Raw genomic sequence first — 4,424 nt, forward strand, 5'->3', positions numbered from 1 at the left:
TCGGTGCGCGCGCGCGTGTATGTGTGTGTGTGCGCGCGCGCGCGCGCGTGTGTGTGTGTGTGTGCGCACGCATGCGAGCGAGTTTATGTGCGCACTTGTGCGTTTCGTTCCTGTGTGTCTGAGTGTGCGCGTGCGTGGATGTGTGCGTGTGTGTGTGTGTGTTTTCATTTTTTTCTACTTTTTGACGGGCTAGGGATGAAGCAATACCGACGTCACCGTTCTACTTTTCTTCGGTCATTTTTGCGGATGGGCCAAAGATCAGGTGTGATCCAAAACAGGGGTGTTGCGGCCAACGTTGTTGTCGGGCGTATACTGTCGCCAGCGGCAATGTGTTTCTACATTGTACAGCGCAATTGAGCATGTTTCACAAGGAAAGGCGCTTTACGAATTAAATTATTGGAATCATTATCATTACATTATATTATCAATATGAGTCTCACGGCATGTTTCGTCGCCGGTCTTCAGAGCAAACAATTCGATTTGGAGACGATGATCATCACGACCTTGATCATACAAGCACAAACCAACTGTTGTATTGTCTTCACAGTGACAGGGGTAGGGCAGATTCCAAAGATGGCGGAGTGACCCATGTGGGCAGGGTCAGCCCCAGTGCTGTCAGGTAGGAACTGGGTTCAGCCTGATCAGAAGGTGAACATGTACTTGACCTGTCACCCAGGGGAGGGTAGGAAAAATCGTCAATATTCTCCCACTCTTCAGAACATCGGTTCAAAATGGACCTCCCAGACCATACTGGTTAGGGTCCCCTCACACCTGGATATACCCATGGGGGTCTCCAGATTTGGGTGTGCAGCCTGGTGGGAAGAAGAGTGAGCCAATCAAAGCTGCCTTGCGAGTGGTAAAAAGAAGCCGCAAGCTTCACCGACCTTGTCTGGGTGACCCAGAAGCAGTCAGTTCCTAGAGGGAGGCGCTAGAGACCGTGAACCCCATGTAAGGGGACCCCAAGAGAAAGAGTCCGTAAGGTAGGGTGCAGGTGACCATGGAGACTGCCCTGACCAAAGAGTGGGTGTTCACAGCCAAACCCTTCGGTGCGCGGTGCCCAGTAAGAGGTGCGTGGCAGAGTTCAGGAGGGAGAGGATGAGGGGTTCTACCCAGGCCTTGTAGCAGCCAAGCATGCACCTTAGGTGCATCTGCATCAGGTTTGAAAGGAGAAATCACCCTCGGAGGGCGACTGACCCTGTGAGACCCTCCTCAAGGGTCCCTGGTACCGGGACCTCCAGTGGGGGAGACGGTGTCCCCATAGGTCCCATCCAAATTAGGTGCTGGGACCATGGGCCGACCGAGACGAGGACAAGCCAGAGCCACCTGACGCACATGTACCCTGTCACCTGATGCACAAGCAAGGGTCCCGCCTGCAGTATTCCCTCCCATGGTGGTACAGGTGCCCACAAGGGAGGTGCTGGCAGCTGTAGAGGTCGCCCCGACCCACAAGTGCTAACTCCACGCTGGGCTGCGATCGAGTCCTGATGGAGAAAAATACTGGGGGCAAAACGTGCTGGGCTGAGACCTGGGAGGCAGGTCCGCAACTGAGCCCAGAACATACCAGGCATGAAAACACCCTGTCATCTTCCAAGGAGCAGTGGAAACTCTTGGCTTCGTTGATTTGATGAGGGTCCAGAGGTGCAAGGACCGAAAAGGGAGGTGATGATGAGCGTGGATGTTGTCATGACCGAGAAATACTCAGTCCCTCCACAGGGCTGGGCTGAAATCAGGAAAGGGAGAGGGCCTAGCCCTCCGCTGTGCCCAGTGTGGCCACAGGGTGAACCCCCATTGGGAAATCAACCCATGGGTGCCAGCCAGGTGTCGGGAGAACATCTTCAGCTATGCATGAGAGTGAGGGAGCTAAGGTCCTCACGTAGCACCTCATGGAAAGAGGTGGGGACACTGTGTGCTGGGAGGCAGTAAGGCCTACTGTTCTCCCGAATACCTAAGGCTGAGGTAGAGGAAAGTGCAAGCTTTCCCCACCTGGGTAGGCAGACCCAGAGGTGCTATGTCTCGAGTGGGATGAGTTGGTGACCAGAAAGGTCACTTTGACCGACACCAGTGGGCCACTCCAGGTGATGCGGTGGGCATCCGCAGTAGAACACCACATGTGTAGGGTAAGGAGTGCTGGGCTGAATCCGGGGATAGGACCTGGGGTCATCCCTGGCCCTCCTGGCAGCCCAGAGTGCGCCGGTGGCGCACCCATGTATGGGCAGAATGGGGGGGATCTACCTGTGAGTGCCAATCATCCTTTGAGCCCATCCCCAGGGCTCACTGGCACAAGGACTTTTAGGAAGGGAAAAAATAGAGAAAAAACTTGTCCAGGTCGGCGGGAAGTCCAGTTACTTGTCCCGACCTGGGTGTCCCAGGACCGCCTGACACGTGCGTGCTTCCCCCAGCAGGGGAGACTGGCCGGACAGCGGGACCGCCTGACACGTGCGTGTCTACCCCAGCAGGGGAGACTGGCCGGATAGCGGGACCGCCTGACACGTGCGTGTCTACCCCAGCAGGGGACACCCGACAGACAGTGGCTTCACCTGACAAGCAGGTGGGTGCCATGCACCCTGCATCCCCTCCCGTAGGGATACTGGGGTGACTTGACCTGGGGAGAGCACTAGAGTGTGGCCCTCCCGAAGGCCATAGGTGTCCACCCCCACTGAGGGAGGTGGGGGAAGGGACTTGACATGGGAGCGATGGAGAGAGAGAGAGCAGCGCCATCACTGAGAGCCTGTCCATGAACAGAGAATAGAGGGCTGAATCACATCCCCATTGTGACATCATGTCTGGCCTATAACATGAGTATAAGATTGGCTGTGAGAGAGAGAGAAATATATATATGTATGAATATATATCTGTATACATATATATATATATTTTATAAAGGCCATCTCCACATGACCACAGGCACAGTAGGGGCACATCCCTCAACAAAGCCATCCTCCACTTGGGATAACTTAGGGTCCGGCCCGAACTCCAATCCCCCACAGTCCCCTTCCTGACTGTGTTAGGAGTTCAAGCTGCTCAACCTCAACGTGTCAACAAAGACGCATTGGCCCAATCGCAAACGGGGGAACCCGTGGGTCCCGGGACCAGAGATAGTCTCCTGTGAGAGCACTATCCCAACCTCACGGGTTTGGCAATCGCCGGAAGGGTTAGCGACGCTCCGCGATGGGGACAAGTTATTCTCAAGTATTGTGGTGAGTATGTAAGTAGAAGAAAGTCAGGAACGGTCTGCAATGACCAAAGGAGAGCAGAGAGTGAGATGAAATTCACAAAACATCAAATAAAACGTCACAAATTGATGCAAACGATGCAAGATACATGATTTTTTTTTCCCCAGCTGAATATATGCATTAAAGTATTGATTTGCATGTGCCAATCCTGAAAACAGAGTATGGCTGCCTTCATGGCAGGGTAAAAACCATCATACACGTAAAAGCCCACTCATGTACATACGAGTGAATGTGGGAGTTGCAGCCCACGAACGAAGAAGAAGATGATTTGCATGTTCGAATGCATGTTTTTAACAAAATAGCTTTTATGTTTTCATGCAGGTTTTTAGCTGGATCATGTCGGGCGCTTTGAGCAGTATTACTATTGAATATCATGCCATTGAAAACTATCATTATCATCATATAACAACAACAACACACAGTACAAACATGGTGTAAACTCCTCATATTTGGGGATTTAAAGTGGCCATTGTTGCTCTTTTGTTTGCTTTTAGATGACAGAGAAGTGCTCTGCAGCTCATGTGAAATGACAGGCATATTAAGACATGGTGCTTTGCTGACTATAAATTTCTGGGATTGTTTCTCTGTCCCTCTCATTTATCTGCACAAAAATGCATGAGTGTGTAAGTGTGTGTACCTGAAATCTGATTGAATGACACAGGAAACTAATGATGAGCACCCAATGGCGGTCGTCAGTCGGCTCTACCTAGGTAGGCAACCTGTTGTGTAAATGACCACGTGTTTGTAAAGCACTCATGGCTTGGTCTCCGACCAAGGATAGGCGTTATATAACTAGTATCCATATCAATGACGCAAAAAAGCTGATGGGCAGTTGCAGACCCTTTGATTTGTTGAGTAACAAGAATTGTTCGTTGCTGCATATTTCTTTCTCTATCTATCTATCTATAATATGTGTGTGTGTGTGTGTGTGTGTGTTGTGTGTGTGTGTGTAACTTTTAAATCTTCAGGTGCTAAACTTGATTAACAAAAAAAAGCTGGCACCTTTTCAATTGACATATTCCATTTGTTTAGCTTCCAGCCATGTGATTAGTGAATGCAGTGTTCTGAATTCATTGTTTTATGATGAACTCTTGTCTTGTCCTTTCTTGAGTATTTACACTGCAATAACCGTGTTGCTTTGTTCCACTCAGATGTCGCACTCCTCAAATTATCAGATGATAAAAAATGAGA

This window comes from Babylonia areolata, chromosome 16 (genome assembly GCF_041734735.1).
Source record: "Babylonia areolata isolate BAREFJ2019XMU chromosome 16, ASM4173473v1, whole genome shotgun sequence".
In the NCBI taxonomy this organism is placed as follows: Eukaryota; Metazoa; Mollusca; class Gastropoda; order Neogastropoda; family Buccinidae; genus Babylonia; species Babylonia areolata.